Source organism: Pan paniscus, chromosome 1 (assembly GCF_029289425.2).
Source record: "Pan paniscus chromosome 1, NHGRI_mPanPan1-v2.0_pri, whole genome shotgun sequence".
Classification (NCBI taxonomy): Eukaryota; Metazoa; Chordata; class Mammalia; order Primates; family Hominidae; genus Pan; species Pan paniscus.
In genome coordinates this window covers 161893419-161914501 of record NC_073249.2, presented here as the reverse complement: position 1 = coordinate 161914501, position 21083 = coordinate 161893419, and the positions used below count along the sequence as shown (strand labels likewise).

General features: G+C 42.1%; 1 protein-coding gene across 2 annotated transcripts in view; it reads right to left on the bottom strand.

Moving 5' to 3' along the window:
- JAK1 (Janus kinase 1) overlaps positions 1 to 20800 on the bottom strand; it is a 132604-nt gene extending 111804 nt beyond the window's left edge. For both annotated transcript variants that reach the window (XM_034966665.3, XM_034966708.3), the window contains exon 1: positions 20549 to 20800. The gene's annotated coding sequence lies outside the window, so the exon portion shown is untranslated. The remainder of the gene's footprint in view (positions 1 to 20548) is intronic.
- Between the last annotated feature and the right edge of the window lie 283 nt (positions 20801 to 21083).

Here is a 21083-nt window from a genome sequence, read left to right as displayed (position 1 = left end):
GCACTTAAGGAAACAGGGAACGAAGTTGACGGACAAACAAAAATGGGAGCAAACCTTCTCAATTTGTACCCTGTTATACTGGTTTTCTTTCTTTCTTTTTTTTTTTCTTTGACACAGAGTCTTGCTCTGTCGCCCAGGCTGGAGTGCAGTGGTGTGATCTCAGCTCACTACAACCTCCATCTCCAGGGTTCAAGCCATCCTCTGGCCTCAGCCTCCTGAGTAGCTGGGATACTCCTGAGTACAGGCGCCTGCCACCACGCCCAGCTAATTTTTGTATTTTTAGTAGGGATAAGGTTTCACCATGTTGGCCAGCTGGTCTTTAACTCCTGACCTCAAGTGATCCACCCACCTCTGCCTTCCAGTGTGCTGGGATTACAGGCATGAGCCACGGCACCCGGCCCTGGTTTGCTTTCTGAACCATGTCAATACAGTACCTATGCCAAACAAAATATCAATAACAATAATAAAAAAATAAGAAAATGTAAAGTTTAAAAATGCTTGCCAAGAAAGCCTTGTTAAGAGGGAGATCTACCACCCACAGTAGGAGGAGCATCAGAGCTGAACAATACAGAGATCCTCACACAGTGGTCGTCTTCTATTCCCCTGAAAGAATACAGGAGAGAGGAAACCACTTACTGACCACCTACCACTGGCTATGTGTTCTGCACATGTTATCTCATTTAATAGTCTAATTAACCCTAGCAGGTATAACCAACCCCCTCTCTGCAAATAAGTAAATGGTGGCTGGCAAGGCTTTAGGTAACTTCCCCAAAGTCATAGGTCTATGATCGGACCTCATGCTCTTGTCTGCTAAAACTTGCAAAGGTACATATTTATGCATCATAGTAAAAATTAAAATCTTCTATGTCAGCCAGCTACCCACAATCATACTTACTTCCACAGTGTCCTCAATGTTCTTTGTTTTCTAGATTTTGAGAAGGTGCTTGTTGAATAAAGCAAACATTTTGCTGTTCTAAATTTTCCACTTACTGGGCACCAAAAAGAGTTAATTACGGGCAGTTTTTAAGGAAAAAAAGATGAACATAGTTTCAAATGAGAGTTATCCAAAAAAGTGGCAGTTCACAAAACAACTGAAAGCAGGGTCTCAACGAGATATTTGCAAACCCATGTTCATAGAAATATCATTCACAACAGCCAAAAGGTAGAAGCCACCCAAGCATCCAACAACATAGATGGATAAACGAAATGTTGTATATACATACAATGGAATATTATTCAGCCTTTAAAAGGAAGGAAATTCCATCATATGCAAAAACATGGATAAACCTTGAGGACATTATGCTAAGTGAAACATGCCAGTGAAAAAGGACATTATGGACAATTCCACTTATAAGAAGTAGCCAGAGTAGTCAAATCCAGAGATAGAAAAAGTAGAATGGTGGTTGGCAGGAGCTAGCAGGAAAAAGCAATGGGTAGTTATTATCTACTGGGTACAGAGTTTCAGTTTTGCAAGATGAAAAGAGTTCTGGAGATTAGATGTAAAACAACGTGAATGTACTTAACACTACTGAACTGTAAGCTTAAAAATGGCTCACATGGTAAATTTTATGTTGTTTATTTTCCACAACTTAAAAAAAAATTTTTAACTGCCAGTTCAAGATATTACAGCTGACATCTGTTTTTATCTCTCTAGAAACTTCTCATACCAGGTGATTCTGTTAACACTACAGATCACAGTGTCCCACCTGACCCCCATCCATGCCTGCACTGTCCACCTTCCAGACCAAGGGTGACACAAACACAAGTCTTTCAGGGAGATTTGATAAACAGACATCATCTTGGGGCAGCCAACTGTTCTCTATTCAAATCATGTGGATAAAACCTCATTGTGGCAGAAAATAAGACCAATGAACAGGAAGCAGAATAGCAGGATTCTTACAGAGAAGGGGAATGCCTTTATATCCTTGGAGTCCATGAACCATGGGTCCTCCCCCAACCCCCTTAAGACATAGGCCAATAAATCCTTTTTTTTTTTTAACTTAACCAAAAAAGAATACAGGTACCCAATAGAAAAGCAGTTTCACTGAACAACAGGTCCCTGAACAAGAATTTTTTCACCACAGATTGTTTTGGAACTTTATCTGCAGTATCATATAGCTCTACTAAAACAGTAATACACAAGTCCAAAATTTAGGTAGTAGAATTTCAAATTTAACATAACATTTCCAGCTGGGCCAGAATACTCTTATACCTCTGAAGGGAACAATGAATTTTTCAATTTAAATCTATACTATATAATATAGAGAGGGAGAGATATACAATTCATAGGAAGTTTATACAGAAATAGATTTAGAAATACAAATGTTTCCAAATTACCTGAGGTATAACATAGAAGAGAATGCCTAAATATTAGCCTGAAATTGGGGTTTGCGTGAAACATTTGAACAATTAAATCCAAGAACAGGAGGGTAATACATAGAGATCCTTTATCTGTGCCTTATTTGAAGAACTGAGATCTTCGATGCAATGCTCCATTTACTATAGGTTGCCTTGGTTTGGTTCCCACTAATTATTGGCCAGGCTTAAATTTATTAAATCCAAATCTAATCAATGACTGTTTACTGACTGCCTAGGTACACTGACTCTCGTATGAACCAAGATACACAGAGAAAGCAGCTCATATACTGAGCATAGTGCTAGGCTCTGCAGATTTTGTCTGACTTAATGCAAGCAAAGAGTGTATCTAAAAAGCTATCATGCTAGGTATTAATGTCAAACCAGTTTCATATCTAGAATCTGAAAGACACAGCATAAAGCTGAACAGAGGTGCCTGAGGCAAAATCTTAAATGTGAACTGTGTTCCCCAAGGAGTGTAGCTATAAGCTTGTCACAAGTTTTTGCAAAGATAAACTAGCCTTGTTGATTTTGCAGATCTCACCAATAAAATAACTTTCAAACACAAGGAATACTATCCATGTGAAATCATTATAACCACTAATCAGCATGAGATGCATGTTCTGAAATTGCTTTTGGGCTTCTCTCTTCATCATGAAAGATTAGCAGCCAGTAATTTAATCATAACAGGGGAAAAAAGAAGACTCTATTTTTTGTGGAAGGCTTTTCAACACTCACTGCAACACACCTGGTAAAAATAAAATGACAAAGCTTATCTCTCCCACAGGATTATCTTCCAGCCATTTAACATGGCTTCCACCTCACATCTCCAGAGTAAATCTTGAAATGTGGCAGCCCAGAATGTTAATGGTACTTGGAGGGAAATCTAACCCTTAGAAATACTGCTCAGAATTCTTGCAGTCTCTAAGGCTGTATATTCACCAAGGAATCTACAGAACTTACTGTCCTAGAAGTAAGAGAGATCACAACATATTTAAGAAACAAAAACGGTCAGAAGGGCTGGAGTGCTGACTGCAAGAAAGGGAATGGAAGGAAAGGAAGGCTGTGACCATGAGAGGCTCTTTATACCATGCTAAGGAGTTTGGATAGACTTAATCCTAACAGCAAAGGGCAGCTAGTGAAAGATTTTAAGCAAGGCAGTGATGTGTTCAGATTTGCATTATAGAATTGTTTATCCTGGCTTCACAGAAAATATCCCCACTAAGCAGAAAAACACCAGTCATCAAAGTAGAATACATTTCCTAACTAACAAAAAGTTAAGCAAAGGGCAATACATCACTGTCTTAGGGAAACCAGCAAACAGGTGATTTTAACCTGACTGATGTAAAAGTCAAAGCCCCGCCCCTACTCCTATTAGTCATGCAAAAATGCACTGCATTTACTAGGGTATTTCATCAGCCTAGAAGTGACATAAAGTTTGTTTCCTTTATTATAATTCGGTTGTACAAAAATAAAAATAAAAATCCTCACCACAACTTCACATTCAAGTGCACATTGTGCACTTACAGAATATCATTTCCCAGTGAGAAAAGGCATCAAAAGCAAATAAATTATTTTCATGTCCTTTGAAGAAAACTGTATCTGCCCTTATGATAAGGAATTATAATGGTCCGTATTTGACATGTTACTTGCCAGTGGGTTGCCTGTACAACAGTCAGGAAATCAGCAGCTTCCTGCCAATGTTTAAGGCCATTTGTGACTTAAGTTTCTGTTTAATTTTCCAGAATTACATACTAAAGGTCATAAAATTGGTTATAACCTTTGACACAGTAAATCTATGCATTCATCCTAATAAAGCAATTAGCAGAAAAATGCTAATTGTGTGTTTTTAAAGGTTCCCTACAATATTCTGTAAAAACAGAAATAGCTTATTCTATCATAGATTACTTAAGAAAAATAAAATAAACACAACTAAATACTACGTTCAAAAATGATTATTACAAAGACTCTACTAAAATAGAATAAAAAAGTTTAAGAAGACAGGTATATGTATCCAGCAATTAAAATTACATAATACAGTACATATTTATACATTATCGATAAAGACTAGAAAAGAATAAGTAAAAACATAACAGCTTCGTGTAGGAGTAAAAAATGTCAACATTAGGCCGGGCGCAGTGGCTTACACCTGCAATCCCAGCACTTTGGCGGGCCAAGGCGGGCGGATCACAAGGTCAGGAGATCGAGACCATCCTGGCCAACATGGTGAAACCCCGTCTCTACTAAAGATACAAAAATTAGCCTGGCGTGGTGGCGGGCGCCTGTAGTCCCAGCTACTCTGGAGGCTGAGGCAGCAGAATCACTTCAACCCGGAGGCAGAGGTTGCAGTGAGCCGAGATCGTGCCACTGCACTCCAGCCCGGGAGACAGAGCAAGACTCTGTCTCAAAAAAAAAAAAAAGTCAACATTAAAGAAAGCATTCTTCTTAAATGCTTATAGAATTATTATTACAATTTAAAAAACTAGAACAAAGTTTTATCATTCTTAGGAACAAACCAATCGTAGGCTGATTAGTTTGAACAAACATCCACACAAGTTCAGTGCTAGCCATCCAGCCAGCCCTTGGACTGAGCACCTAGAACATCTCACTCACCAAGTAACTTGATCTCTCTTCTCTCATAAGACTCTGCCCTTCAGAATCCCCACGGTGAGGGGTGGACCCTAGACAATCCTAATTTCTCTTAAATAACCTCTAAATCTTCTACCCATAGATATATCTCAACCTCCTGAGAAGTATTTGAACAAATGAGTATTTTATTTCCTAAATTCTCTATGTGACTACCTTCTGTACCATTTTATCGCTCAGTAACAAATCCAGCATGATGATGGATTAAAAAACAATCCCTAAAGTGGTGGCCCAGACAGGTCTTAGGCAAGTCACTTAAACGCTCTGATTCCTTTATTTCTCCACTGTAAAATCAGAAGGAGGTATTCTCAGGTGACTTCAATTTCTTACACCTCTTAAAAGTATTACAAGATTTTATGATCATTGTGTGCTAATAACCCTTAAACAGTATTTACTAGACAATGGCTATAAACTCAGAACCAAATATTCAGGTTCATGGTGGGCCTGTTCTCCATGACTTCTTAAAACCATTAGAACTATCAGTTCTAACCTGAGAAAAGTAAACAAAACTCCAAGCCAAGAAGAAATTCGTTTGACTGCTTTGCTTTCTTCCAATATTCAAAGCAATATGTATTCTCATAAGTGTCTGGCTCCCAAATACCTTTCAGAGTCTCAATTCGACCTAGCATAAGCAGTATTTTCATCAGATTGGCAACTGTGTGGCAATATTCCTCTTTCAATGTTGCCTGATCCTTCCTTACTCCACTGATTTTTTTAAATTGAAATATATCAAGCATACAGAAAAGTATAAAGAACCATTGATCTTTAAAGAGGACTAAATAAGTCTCTTCGCAGGGTTCCTACTACGTGCCAAACACAATGAGGGTTCCTACTACGTGCCAAACACAATGGCAGTGGTTCAGTGTACAAAGGTCAGCAACAGTGAGGACAATTAACCAAGGAAGTGCAATAATGTATACATTCCAGAATATGTCGCTTCAGGCATGACACAGAAGCCCTTAAAGCATACCAATGCAGGTAACACACTCAAATAAATACACCAGCAGCCCTTAGCTATAAACAAGTTCTGCCTTTTTTTTTTTTTTTTTTTTTTGAGACGGAGTCTCGCTCTGTCGCCCAGGCTGGAGTGCAGTGGCTCGATCTCTGCTCACTGCAAGCTCCACCTCCCGGGTTCACGCCATTCTCCTGCCTCAGCCTCCCGAGTAGCTGGGACTACAGGTGCCCGCCACCACGCCCAGCTAATTTTTTGTATTTTTAGTAGAGACAGGGTTTCACCGTGTTAGCTAGGATGGTCTCGAATCCTGACCTCGTGATCCGCCCGCCTCGGCCTCCCAAAGTGCTGGGATTACAGGCGTGAGCCACCGCGCCAGGCACAAGTTCTGCCTTTTAAAGAATTCATTCCCAGTTGGTTGTTTGAAACTTGGCGCACATTTCCCCCAGACACACTGCAGTAAATGTGGTTAAGTTTCCAAGCCAACACACAAAAGGCCAATTTAACACATAAAGTATCTGAAACGCTATACATTTGCCCTGCCAAAATAGCAGGAAATATTACTGCAGCCAAAAAGAACCATAAGTGATTTTGCCATCTCAAAAGCAGGAGTGTGAGGGAAAGCAGAGTGTAGGTTCATAAGGGGTGCAGATGGAGTCTTGAGGTGGTGCCTAGAGGCCTTATTAAGGCAAGTGAGCTTAGGGATTGTGAAACCAAGGGCCAGGTTGGTCTGGCTTCACTTAAAAGCCGGGTACCTTTAAACATCAACCATTCTAAGGCTCAGTTTATTGATCTGAATTTCTGGCATAAACATTCAATAAACAATTAGGCATTTTATATAGTTTTTTCATTTGCTTGAGACTGTATAGCTTTCATTTTCCTTGATATAGGAGTATCCTTAACACCTGGCTGGGTTTATGAGTCATTATTAGAAAATGTTCAGTTTCCACCCAAAACAAAAAGACTTTTTCGAAGTGTCTAGGCAAGAAATGTACAGGGAAGGGATCGATGAGAATGTATTGCACACTAGAATAAGATAGCCTCAATTAAAATGAAGCAACTAACACAGGACCAAAGACAGAAGAAAAAGGAGTCTTCCAGTAACAGAAGATAAGAGGGAGATACTAGGGAACTTCCAGATAACTTATGGGCTGTTTACACAGGGAGGAAAAGAGAAGAGGAACAGTAAATAATAGTGGTAAACTCCAATAGGGTATTGGTACAAATACAGACAAACACACACATACATAAACACACATTGTCATTTAATTTTCACAATCCCATAAGGTAGGAGCCATTATTATCCCATTATCCTTTTACAGATGAGGAAACTGAGGCACAAAGAGGTTGAATAACTTGCCCACGATCACTCAGCTATGATTGATCATAAGCCATGATTCAAACATACAGACTGGTCGCAGATTTGGGAGTCTAAACCACTATCTTATTACTGATGTTTCTGTAGTGGGAAGCCAACCATTTGCCTAAGGAGGTTTCCTAAATCAGAGGTTCATAACTTGAATAATATTTACCTACAAAGTTACCACTTATAAAGGTGTAAACATTATGTAATCATTTACAGATTTTCTGGCAATATTCAGTATTTGGGGTAGCAGTGGGTAACTTTCGTTAAATGCTGCTGGATCCCAGGCACTGTCTGAAGCTATTTTGTAGGTTCTACCTCATTTAAGCTTCACAAAACTTCCTCTGTGACAGGTACTACACAGTCCATTTACAATTGAGAAAAAATAAGGCTCAATTATGAGCCCAAAGTCACAGAGCTAGTAAGTGGCAGAGGACAGCCTCACATCGGCTCATCCTGGTTCCAAGTCCAGCACGCTTTTCATAACACCACATCTGGTATGCTCAGACCCACACAGGTAAACACAGGACGTGTTATATAACAGTCAGGTAATATAAAGCAACAGTAAATCTCGTCTGACTTAAAATGTCAAAAACAGCAATACAACTTTTAAAATAAATATTTCACAAAAATATACCAAACTTTCTTTAGGACAGCTAAATGAACCCAACTGCCCTGCCCCAAAACCTAAAAAACAAAAAAAATTTTTTTTTTTTTTTGAGACAGTCTTGCTCTGTCCCCCAGGCCAGAGTGAAGTGGCATCATCTCAGCTCACTGCAACCTCTGCCTCCCAGGTTCATGCAATTCTCCCGCCTCAGCCTCCTGAGTAGCTGGGATTACAGGTGGGTGCTGCCATGCCCAGCTAATTTCTTTTTTTCTTTTTTTCGTATTTTTAGAAGAGATGGGGTTTCACTGTGTTGGCCAGGCTGGTCTTGAACTCCTGACCTCAAGTGATCTGCCTGCCTTGGCCTCCCAATGTGCTGGGATTATAGGCATGAGCCACCGCACTCGGCCTCAGGTCTTCTTTATATCTAACAATACCAAATACTATATTGTATAGACACATCAAGGCACATCTCCAAGGACCTAAAACTGCTTCAAAAACATTAGGTTAGAAGAAACAAGTTTCCTAGGTTCTCATTTTAAATACCAATGTCAGGAGAGAAAGAGAAAGAAAAGGACAAGTGACAATCCAGGAGAAAAAGTCTCTTTGAAGAATAGAAACATGTTTTGTTGTTGTTTTCAATGCCAGAGAGCCTCAGATTTGAATTCTAGTTCTGCCATTTATTAGCTCTGCTCATCTGGAAAATGATGCCAATAAGATCCAAGTCTCTGGCTATTACAAAGATTAAATTAAATATCAAATGCAAAATACATAACCCAACAACTGACACAGTAAAAGCTAATAAATAGTCTCATGCCCGTGCCCACTCTCCTCCCCACGTGGGATGATGTGCTACAAATCCCACAGACCTGGGAGGACATGACCTACCCCAAGCACACCTTAATCTTCAGACTACAAGATCCTTACAAGGTGCTTTGCTCGTTTTCCACCAAACCCACATCATGATTCCCATATTGTCCCAAAGCCTTTTTGCCTGTTTTATATAGGATAAGTATCTGTTTTATTATCTTGTTGTCACCACAGGTTGGGGAAACCAAAGGGCAACTATTTATTATTTATATTTCTATTACCACTCTCCAAGAAAAGGAGAGTTGAGGCTACCTATATAAATATAAAAGATATATACAACAGAACCATCAATTAAAAGAAGGATTTAACACATGTGACAAGTAATCCGATGAGGAGACTGAGGCAGAGAGATTATTGTAAGAAAACTGGATAGCAACTAAAAACAGGCAAATAACATATCTTTGAGCTTTCTAGCAAGGAAACATAATGAGTTACAGATCACATTTTTTCTTTTTCTTTTTCTCTTTATATAAAAGAAAACATATCAATTTTTTTCTCTGAGGAGAGAGATCAATAACTTGCCCGAATTTATTTATCTAAGCCACTGGCAGAGCCAATGAGTCTTCCAAAATACTTGATGATCCTTTACAAAACTGTACCACCTATACAAGAATCAAGGATGTAATTTGACCAAATTCCCTTCAGTAAAATGTTTCCACTTTGAATCTCCTGCAAATTTTGTACAATTTGAGCAAGTGTACACAGGATTTGTGTTTATTCAATAAACAGCCGTGTGCCTACTGGGAAAGGTGACATTACGAAGAAAGAGATGGTTCCTGTCCTCAAGGGCCTCGTGACTGCATAGTGGAGGTGTGTCTGCAAAAGAACAGAAGCACAGACCAGAACACGACGTACTGGAACAGAGGATCACACACCACCAGGGGACTATGTGTATACACACCGCTTGTTGGGGTAGGGAGGGGCAGAGGAAGAGACCAGGGACATTTGAAGGGGCCTTGAAAGCTATGGAATTCTGACAGATGGAGAGCATGAAGCACGGGAAAAGTGCATTAAATGAACAAGAACACAGAAAAGCATGGGAAACATTGAAAGCAAAATAATGAATAATCTATTTTGGGACAGTGTAGAAGGAGAGAAATAGGAGAGTATGCTAGAAAGTTAAACTGAGGTTTTAGCATAAGGAACCTTTACTATCAGACTAAGGTGGAGTTTGGATTGTTTTCTATAGGCAATAGGGGCTTCTAAAGGCTTGTGATCAGTAGTCAGACACGGAAAGATAAATACAGCATGTGCTCACTTCTAAGTGGGAGCTAAATAATGTCTGCACATGGACATAGAGTGTGCAATGATAGATCACCCAGGTAAAGAAAGCCAAAGGAAGGCTGCAGCAGTGGGGACAGTGAGTGGCAAAGGTGCTGAATACGAATACCAGGGAGGGAGCCCTGAGAGGGCCTAGGGAGGAGGTGGGGTGGGGCAAAAGCAAAGGGAGAGATCAGGGTTAGTCTAAGGCAGGGGGCAGCAGATCCTGGCCTGTGAGCCAAACCTGGCCTGCCGCTGCCCATTTTGAACGCCAATAAGCTGACGCATTTTTAAATGGTTGGGAAAAAAAGAAAAATATTTTGTTACAAGTGAAAATAGAAATGTCAGTGTCCATACATAAAGTTGTATTGGAGCACAGCCACACTCACTGGTTTACATACTGTCTATGTCTACATTGGTGCTACAATAGCAGATTCAGTACTTGTGACAGACTGTACTGTGCTCAAAGCTGAAAATGTTTACTGTCTTTCCCCTCACAAAGTTTTCAGACTGCTGGCCTAGGGTTTTCAGGGTGGTGGATAGAGACGGTATTAACCGAAACAGAGAAATCATCCATTATTATGATGATGGGTCAGAAAGAAAGACGGTATCAATCTTGGAGCAGTTAAATGGGAGGTGTCAAAGGACACACAGCAAGGCAGCCCAGTGTGAAATGGAAAGCTCATCCCACTGAAGGGGCGTGGCACTGGCTATCCCCTCTGCCTAGTACATTTTTCTTACAGATCATTGCACTGCCTGGCTCCTATTCATTACTCATCCTTCAGGGCTGAATTTAAATGTCACTTTCTCAGACCAGGAGCCCTTCTCCCAACCCCCCAACCTAAGCATTCACTACCCATACCTTGCTAACTTTCTCTATTGCACTTATCACCACCTGAAATTATCTTGTTTATCAATGTGTTTAACATCTTAGACTGTTGGCTACTTAAGGACAGGGACCTTTCCTCTCTTGTTCCCCAGTGTCCCCAGTGCCTTGAATAGTGTCTGAAACTGTGCAACCAGTATTTGGGGGAGGTAAGGAGCAGAGAGGAAGGAAAATAAATAAAAAGGGACAACTGGAGCTCAGGCAAAAGTGGGTCATCTGCACAGTTTTCGCAACATATAAATCTACCATTCACAGAACCTTTAGAAACATCCTCACTGGGGGAGGAGGAGAAGTGAGAGAAAGAGACGATACTCAAAAAGAGAACAGAGACACACAGAGAAAGGAGGTCCTTACTGTGTCTCAGAAGCCAGGCACCAGCAGGGTTGAGGGACATCTGCCAGGAAGGAGGTTTTCAGCAGCATGAACTGTTTTAGATAACTAGGGCAGAAAAAAGGTGTTAAAATGTGACAGCAAGAAGGTCACTGGTGACCTCAAGGAAGCAGTCTCATGAGTGTGGAGGTGGCAGTCAGTTTGCAAAGGGTTAAAGAATGAGTGGGTGGGAGGAAGTGAAGGTTTTCAAGGTATTTGGCAGCAGAATGAAGGGAAAGAGGAAAGAGAGGAGAGGTGCTCTAGGGGCAGCAGTGAGTGGATGGGATCCTTCCGTTTTTTCATGGGACACAAATCTCATCATGTTACTACCCTGTTTAAAAACTTCAACTTCCCCTAATGCATTATAAGGCCCAAAAGTAATAAAGCACATAAGGCCCTGCTTGACCAGGTTCCTTCCTGCCTCACCAGCCTCCACCTTTGTTCTCTCTGCACCAGCTGCAGGCTGTTGGTCCCACCATAGGCCCTTGGCACATATTGTTGCCTCTCACTGGAAATCCTCCTCATTCTCTTAGCACAGCTCTTTCACACTTCAGATTTCCATGTATAAAAGTGTACTGCAGGCCGGGTGCAGTGGCTCATGCCTGTAATCCCAGCACTTTGGGAGGCCGAGGCAGGCGGATCACGAGGTCAGGAGATCGAGACCATCCTGGCTAACACGGTGAAACCCCGTCTCTACTAAAAATACAAAAAATTAGCCGGGCGCGGTGGCGGGAGCCTGTAATCCCAGCCACTTGGGAGGCTGAGGCAGGAGAATGGCGTGAACCCGGGAGGCAGAGGTTGCAGTGAGCCGAGATAGCACCACTGCAGCCCGGCCTGGGCGAAAGAGCGAGACTCCGTCTCAAAAAAAAAAAAAAAAAAAAAGTGTACTGCAGACTCCCTTTTCTTACAACCCACCTCTGACATCTCTCCCGGTACTCAGCATCATTGTAACAAACAGTAATATAATTGCTGAATTGTTTTTTCAACTAGCAAGGAACTTTTCTAAGGGCAGGAGCCAAGCCCATCTTGTTCTCACATACAGTGAGATCTACAGAGAGTTGCTGAATAAAGGAACAAACATGAAAACCTAAGAGCATTTGTATTTCAGCCAGCTTGTAGATGGTAGGTGGCCTGCCTCCTAAATCACATCAGGTGGGCTTACAATTTATGTTTGGGCCAATATGACCTCCTCTGACTTCCTCCTACTTCCAGCCAACCCAAGTGAATGGTCGTTCTACACAAGTAAAAACATGAGGTTCCTTGGAGTTACCACCATACATCAAATGATTTTCCCAAAAAGATAACCCGTATACTGTGATTCGTGGACTTGCCTTAAGTTTTACAGAATGGTTTTAACTGAACAAAATCAGTCAGAATATTAAATTAAGACATTAGCATATTACTTTTTAGTCTATGTTATGTGAATTAGTGCTAAAATGGGTTTGCAGGTACACCTGGCAAAAAGCCATTGTACCTCTTTCTTTATAATATAAATTGCATCTGTCCGCATCCCTGTGTGTGATCCACCAAACTAGTTTAATAACAAGATTTTTATCTGGAAAGACACATATTTGGCAGATTATTTTTTCCTTGAGTTGTTTTCTGTTATCTTTTCTCTTAGTACAATATAAACATTATTTTAAATCATAATTGAAAAAAACTGTTATATAGCCTTACTACAACCTGATCAAATTAACTGTGCAAGCAAGCCTCCAGATATAATTGTGCTTAACTGAATAAACTGTTGTCAGTTCTAATACCCTTAAGTCCTTAAAACACCATTAAAAACAAATAAGAGTTGCATTCATTACAAATGGTTCTTAGCTATTTCTACTTTATATTCAGACCAGTCTGAGTTACCAAGTGTATGTGAAAATAACAGACCTAAATTTATGTTTTAAATACCTACAGGTCAGCCTTTTCAGCTGAAGTGGACTTTCCTACCCACTCCCCCTCCATACAAATCAAATTAGGGACCTTTATTGTCTTTCTCATTCTAGAGTGGGAAGACAAGGGAAGATACAGCTAACTCCTTTGCTGTCAAAGCATATGGGATGAGAATGACATCAATAGCTCTTTTCCAATCACGTGGCAACAACTGTTCTTGAGTATAAATAATGCCCAGACCCAAGAAACCAGTCCAACGTATACATCACCAAGAAGGAAATACATTTAAAATATTTTAAAACACACATCTATGATTAGGAGTAAGGGCCAACTCTTTGCACACTTTTACACTTTGGGTAAATCTTGCTTTAGGAAAGCAAAATACGTTTATGGAAACAGAAACTGTAAAAGGGCATTCCATAGAAACTGAATACATATTTGAGAGTCCCTTTAAACTCTTATAATTCCTTACCAGCAAAACTCCCTGGAGTATTATCTGATTTACAAGATATTTAATTTCCACACAACTCTGAAGACACCATTTTACAAACAGGTATACATGGTGCCTCTGCCAATAGCCCACAACTTGCTAAGTAAACTGAATCAGTGAGGTCAACACAGTATCTTCACATTAACTTTCCCAGAAAGTCAAATACATTCCTACCAAATTATATACCTTGGATGGCACTTTAAATTAAATAAAAGCACCTTTGTTAAGTCATTTTTCCTTAAAAATAAGAGTAAAACCTAATTTACCTAGCACCTTTGGCACTGTCTACGTAATAAACCCTTCTAGATTTGAGAAACTGCCTTCTTTTTTGATTTACTCATTGCTAACTGAAATCTAACATAGAATATATCTGTTAGTCTTTGTTTTGTATCTACTGGTGGCATCTTCCCTACTATGTTAAACATTCTGAATATAATTTGACGGTTTGTTTTAAAATACACATCCTATTTATCAATCATTAAAATAAAATAAGCCAGGCATGGTGGTTCATGCCTATTATCCCAAAACTTTGGGAGGCCAAGGCAGGAGGATTGCTTGAGCCCAGGAGTTCGAGACCAGCCTGAATAACAGAATGAAACCTCTCTCAACAAAACAATTTAAAAATTAGCTGGGTATTGTGGCACATGTCTGTGGTTCCTGCTACTCAGAAGGCTGAGGTGGGGAGGATTGCTTGAGCCCAGAAGGTCAACGCTGACTTGAGTTATGACCACACCACTGCACTTCAGCCTGGGTGACAGCGCAAGACCTTGTCTCAAAATAAAATAAAATGTAAAAATAGCTAGCACATTTTCAGCTCATGCTGGCATCATTTCAAAATCTTAAGCATAGTCATTCAACCCTCAAAACAACCTCAGAGGTAGGTACTGTCTTTATTGTCATTCTATGGATAAGGAAACAGGCGTAACTTGCTTGCAAACTCACAGCTAGGATCAAATCATACAGTGTAGATCCAGAGCCTCCAAAAACAGACTATCAGAATCAAAAAACAAAACAAGGCTAAAAGACAATCAATCAGTCTGTTTTCTACTCAGAGGTACCATAAATTGATGTGATTTAGTCTCCTACAGCCGGCTTCAAGTTATTACTATCTTCTATGCAGACGGCCGCAGCTCCTCTTCCTAGGTTTCACAGTCAACCTTCTCTCGCAGATCACTCTTAAGTAATCTTCCCTGAGTTAAAGCAAAGATTCCTCACTGGTGTTTCACCCTGAAGAAAACCTCTTCTTTGAATTTGTCTACAGAAATTCTCTGAAAGCAGCTTCTTATATTGTCCTCAGACCCTCTTACATACCTCCTAACCCCTAAATGAGACATCTGAAGTTGCCCTTTTCTGCTAGAGATGTGAACTTTCACTTCATTTATGCTCAACAACTTGACCTCTTCTTCATGGCTTGATGATCATTACCAATACCAAACACCATACTGTGCTGTGATTAACAATGCAACCTCAAATTGCTAGCATGTTGACAATGGTGTTTGCCCTCCACTAAATGCCCCAGATTGTTTCACTTTTGAGTTTTGGTTCTCCTTGTCATAAACCAGTAGAAACTCCTTATTCACTTCTAAGATAAAAATTAACACTGCTTGCCTCTGAGAACATGTCTTCCTGTATTCATCCACTTAACAACTCTTGCCTCTTAGGTTTCTTGTATTTAATTTCCTAATGGCTTAAAAACCAGTTAGATAAACTGTCAAAAAAAGTCTTTATAAATTAAAAGCAAATCAAAGTAGGTTTTATTCCACTGTAAGAAAAGCATGGATGAACTTCATGGCATCTTGCTTGGCTCGAAGCCTTTCTTGTTTCCTAGTAGTCTTCTGGATAGTTGATAAATGGCAGATAATAAAAGGCGTTTTCTGGGATGGGGAGGAGAGATTTGCACAATGGTCAGATGAAGCTCACCCTTCATAGAACTCTCAGTGCTTCAGGTCTTCCATTTGCTAACGATGTTATTCTTGAGCTTGGAAACTTCAAATGGCTTCTCATCTTCCCCACTCATTCGTTCAACAGAGGCCTCAGTCCCTAACCTAACACTGCTCACAAATTTGTGGAAAGAGCTACGGTCTTCACAATCTGGACCCAACCTGCATGTCCTGCCCTACCTCCTTCCGCTCCCTCCCAAGCAGTCTTTGCTCTAATCTAGTGGCCACTTCCAAGTCTGCCACTGACACCACGTACATGCCCACTTTTATGTCTTTGCTCACACTGTATCTCTGCCTAGATTTCCTTCCCACCCTAAAACAAAGGAACTCCTACTCACTCCTGAAGGTCCAACTCAAATGAAGCCTCTTCAAAAAAGCATTTGACAAGGGTTCCACGCAGGAATTAGCTCTCTTCAGGGTCCTGGAGCTCTTAATTCCGACTGCTACTATAGCATCACCCACAATGTGTTACAGCTATGTATACCAAGTTTATTTCCATATAAACTGTGTCTTATCCTTCTGCCAGGCACTTAATAGGTACCAAAGAGATGTCTGTGCATACAAAGAATGAATTAATCTGTAACATTAAAAAAAGAAAGATAACAAGGGGAAGCTACTTCCTAGTCCTCAAACTTCAAAGGAGTGCCATGAAGGGTTCTAGGAAACATTCTACAATCACAAAGATTTACTCTTTTACATGCATATAGTCTGCAACTGTAAAACTGAACATGCCCTCAGGGTCTTCCACTAGACTGTAAATTCCACACGAGGACAGATTTGTACCTGTTTTGTTGTCTGTCTGTTCACTCTCTGAGATTCACTGCAAGAGCTCAACAAGTATTTGCTAAATGAATAAAAGAATGTACAAAATGCTAGTGTGAATAGTACTGTTAAGTAAATTCAGTTATGCAGATTAAAAATATCCCAACAAACGCCAGCTCTATCTTCTGGCCAGAGTAGACTTAAAAGAAATTATCCTTTTGCTTCTAAAGCAGGTCTTGCCTCAGGACTGGGCAGTTTATCCGCAGAGCACCAAGGAAGAATGTGTGCCCACTGCCAACTACAAAGAATCACGGATCATAAACCCTCAGAAGTGGAGGTATCACGGAAATGAGCTTAATGTTTTATGCTTTCCGGTCGCCTTAAACTGCCAAGAAGGCTGGTGCACCTCAGAGGAAAGAATACTCACAGGAATTAGTTTCCGGTCCCTGAAACCCAGTCATTTCAACATGACAGCTGTTTGAAATCCCATGTAACCAGAGGGTTTCTGAGACAGGAAGCAACAGTGGCACACCTAGCTGAGCACGGGGGAGAGTAAGAAGCAGAGAGGAAACAAGCTGAATGAGAACATGGCTTGGAGGCAGCAAGGAAAGTATAAAAACAATGAACCAGGCCAGGCGCGGTGGCTCACGCCTGTAATCCCAGCACTGTGGGAGGCCAAGGCAGGCGGATCACTTGAGATCAGAAGTTCTAGACCAGCCTGGCCAACATGGTGAAACCCCATCTCTACTAAAAAACAACACAAAAATTACCCAGGCATGGTGGAACGTGCCTGTAATCCCAGCTACTCGGGAGGCTGAGGCACGAGAATCACTTGAACCTGGGAGGCAGAGGTTGCAGTGAGCCTAGACTGTGCCACTGCATTCCAGCCTGGGCGACAGAGTGAGACACCATCTCGAAAAATAAAAATAATAATAAAAACAATGAACCGATGTCTCTGATGCCTACTATAATGTAATTTACCTTTACATCGTAATTATTAAAAAAGAAAGAAATGAAGGGCACAGAAACAAGGAACACCTTCCTTGGTCACCAGCTACTCTCTCTCATCATTCTCTGAATCCTAACTGCTCTTATAGAAAAGAAATTGGCAAGGATGTGAGTGTGCTTAAATGGACAAGCGAGTAGAGCATGAATGACTTGTTCCCTCTATTTTCTACTTTCCTATATTTTCTAATTTTTCTATAGTGAATTCTCCTTATTGTTATGATGGGAAAAATAACCTTTGCTTAAAGAAATTATAGAGCTAAAAAGTACATGTTCTGACAATAAGAAAACTAAGTATACTAAAAAAACCTTTACCCCAAAAAATGAATAACAAAGAATTCGATAATATCAAACCATCCACAGGCGGCTTTTTACTCAACATATTGCCTTAACCCTGGTTCCCTCAACTACCGGTAAATCTAATGATTCACTTATGAAAAATACTCTTCATATTAGTTATGATTTGCATAGCACGTCACAGTTTCCATGCATTATTTACCTGACTTCTCCCCAAAACTCTGCGAGATGACCAGGGAGAATATTTTTATCTCCATTTTGCAAATGAAGAAAATAGGTGCCCTGAAGTGAAAAAATTTGCCACAAGAGCCCAGATCTTCTTGCTCCTTACTCAGTATTCCAAAGCAGGACTTCTCAACCTGGGCACTACTGAGATGGATAATTCTTTGTTTGGGATGGGGGGCTGTCTCGTGCGTTATAGGATGTTTAGTAGCATCCCTAGCCTCTAACCACTAGATGCCTACCAGTAGCACCGCTCCCTTCCCCCAAGTTGTAACAACCAAAAATGTCTCCAGAAACTGCATTGGGTGCAAAATCATACCCTTACTAGTCTAAAAAAATCTGAAAGTTCCTTCCAACACTCCTGTTCAATGACAAGGTTCCATATAACACTGAGCCACAATAATCACAGAACATCCAATGTTCCTTCTTCAGCGAGATTCCATTAATAAGCCAATTCCCCATCCACTTAAAATAATGGTTTTAAATGTGAAAATGAACAAGAAAAATTTATTTGTATGAATATTCACATCTCAGACAATAAATCTTCTAACAGCATGCTATTATCTTATCAGGACATAAGGACATACAAAATGGGAGGTGTGTTTGAGGGGAAAAAAACACCAGAGGAATCTGAGAATTAGAAAACACAGATCATGGTCTTTGCTATGCAGTTATACCTTAGTGTTCTCTTGTTCTCTCTACACAAATGAGTTATCAACCTACACGTTCTCAATGCTTGTTTCAGTCGGAAGTACATGGCTTTAGCCAAGCTCATGTTAAGATCCTAAATTACAACAACTGAAATGTAGTTATATTTTAGGAAATGTTTGAATTATTTTACCTGTATCTAATTTATGCATTCTCTACAATCATTTCCCAATGGTAGTAAATAATTAGTATAGTATGAAATGGAGGAAACCATTTAAACTGGCTGTATTCAGTGTGGAGTATCACACTGCAATCCTAGCAGTAAAAAAACATAGTTTTGTATCTATTTGCAGAAACTAAGACTCGGTCAAAGCGCTTAGTTAATATGATATACAGAATTAAGAAGAGGTTATGATTATTCCTATTTATAATGTCCAAAGTCATTCCAGTATGATGTCTTCACATCTTTAAATGTGATCTGGATCTATACAGGGGAGACATTTTCTCCACATTACAAAGCATAGTGTACCAGAAATGTCTGGAACCCTGGCGGTCTCCATTAATCTTCACCACAAAGTACAAAAGAACACATTGATCCTTCAATGAAAATAATCCCCTGGTCTTGGAAAACATCAGAGTCACCAAAAGCAAAATCAAGAAACAACACATAATGGGGTTTTGGAAAGGGAAGAACAAAGATTCAATCAATACGAATTGCTCATCTTAAACAAAATCTACTGTGCCTATACCCATATTTAACTCAAATCTTTTCTTCAAAAAATAAAAAAATAGCCAAAACCAAACACGCCCTGATTTACATCTCTCTCTGCATTATTCTCATCACTTAACTACCCATGTTTTACTCCCTGAAAGAAGTAATGACAATTTTATACCACTGTAAATTCCTGCCAGTGAGAGAAAAACCCTATGACTTGGGGGGGAAGTGTCAATGACATGTATAGCGATGTACTCAACCAGGGGCAGAAGGCAGCTCACAGCCACGTAGTAAGAAGAGTGGCAGGAAGGACGGGGTCCCCTTCCCCAGGAACACACAGGAAATCATGGAGTGCAAACCCTCCAAAAAACGTGTGCACAAACACCTGGCAAACATCGCATCTTTTATCTAGAAGTTCCGTGGTAAACACACATCCAAGGAGCCCACATCCCAGGGACCCTGGGGAGTGACTTTGGAGGAGTGTCTATTAGTCCTCCGATGCTCCCGGTCGCCGACGATGCGCGGATGGAGTTGGAGTGAGGGAGCCAGAGACCAGCCCCAGTTTCGGTTAATCAGTCCCTTTCCAGTGGGATTCTCAATTCCCCGGGTAGTTCTCTCCCACTGTTCCCCTTCCCTGGTCCTCTCGCCCAGGGTCACCTTTCCCACTTCTCGCTGGCTACCTGAGGCCTGGTTCCCAACAGAACCTAAGAGGGGAGGGGGCGTTTCCCGAGTTCGCGGACGCCCAACACCCAGCTCCAAATCCCAGAAACTTTCCCTCGCTGAGACCGCAAGGAAAAAAGCTAAGACCCTCAGCCTCCTTCCTGGGGCCGAAGAAGAAAACCTTTCTGCGCTGCCACCCCGGCCGGGAGCTGGCGGTCAAGTTCGCGGTGCAAGGAGCTAGGGACGTCAGCCCTCCAGCCCGCGCCTGTTATCTCGGGGTGGTATAAACAGGATGTCAGACAGCGCGCTCCGGGCTTGTTTATGAAAACTTGCCGTGCGCGCTGGGGGAGGGGGCGGCCTGGCTTAACCGCTCTCCTCCCGGCCGGGGGCCCCCGCCCGGCGACCTCCTCGCCGCCCGCCGGCTCCGCGGGGCTGGAAATCCCCGCCTTCCCCGCCCGAGCCGCGGGGTCCTGAGCTGCGCTCAGGAGCAGCCCGGGCCGCGCAGCCTAAGGACCGACCAAGAGCGGTGGCCGCGCCTCCGGCCAGTCCGGGCTGCGCGCCCCTCGCCTGCCGACCGCGGCCGCCCCGGCTCCTCCACCTCCCCCGGTGACACTCACCACTTCCGTGTGCGCCTGGGCCAGGCAGCGCCGCGTCGCTGCGCTGGCTGGGGTCGACCGGCCGGCTCGCTAGGCGGCCAGCCCCGCGGGGCCCCAGCGTGCGCGCGCCCAGGGCTGAGGAGGGGTCGCGGCGAAGACAACCGGGACTGGGCGCAGGCCCGCACTGTCTGCAGCTCCAGGATACTCCGCGGCCGCCGCGGCCTGCGCTCAGCGACGCACCGCCTCCCGTCCCGCCCCGCCCCGCCCCGCCCCGCCCCGCGGCCGGCCCCACCCCCGTGGCCGCCGGGCCCACCCCCTCGCGACGTCACCAGCGGCAGCCCCGGAAAGCGGGGCGGGGTCGCGGTCCGGGCGGAGACTCTGCGCCTCCGGCCTACCCGCCCCGCCCCCATCCGGCTTCGCTCGCGAAGCCGCCCCCACTCGTCTCTGTTCACCGCGTCCTCTAGATTCTAGAATCTAGAAACTCATCTAGGACGCGAGGTCATCTATCGCGGGGAGTAAAATTGCCAGGATTCGCCCGTAGATTGACCCCTCCCAG